Below are 345 nucleotides of genomic sequence, written 5' to 3' on the forward strand. Positions count from 1 at the left end.
TTTCTCTCACTCTAAGACATTAGCTGAAAGTGTTAGGTCAAGATTCTCCTCTGCCTGCCTCCAGCAAAGACCAGAGAATTAGCATAAGAATACCTCAACAGAGAGGGCTCCACCCCTCTCCCTCCTGCTTCACATCTAGCTACCAGACCCTGCTGACCTGGATGTGTGGGGGTCATTTTGCCTACGTGACTTCAGTCTAGCACTAGGACTGGGAGAAGAAGGACTTGGACTCACATGCAGGACTAGCACTAGAATTTAGATGGGCTAGGACTCAGACTCATGCACCCGCATTCCCCTGGGCCCAGAGTGCTTGGGCCCGGGGGATGCAGCACCAGTTCAGAGGAG

Source organism: Mastomys coucha, unplaced genomic scaffold (assembly GCF_008632895.1).
Source record: "Mastomys coucha isolate ucsf_1 unplaced genomic scaffold, UCSF_Mcou_1 pScaffold21, whole genome shotgun sequence".
NCBI lineage: Eukaryota > Metazoa > Chordata > Mammalia > Rodentia > Muridae > Mastomys > Mastomys coucha.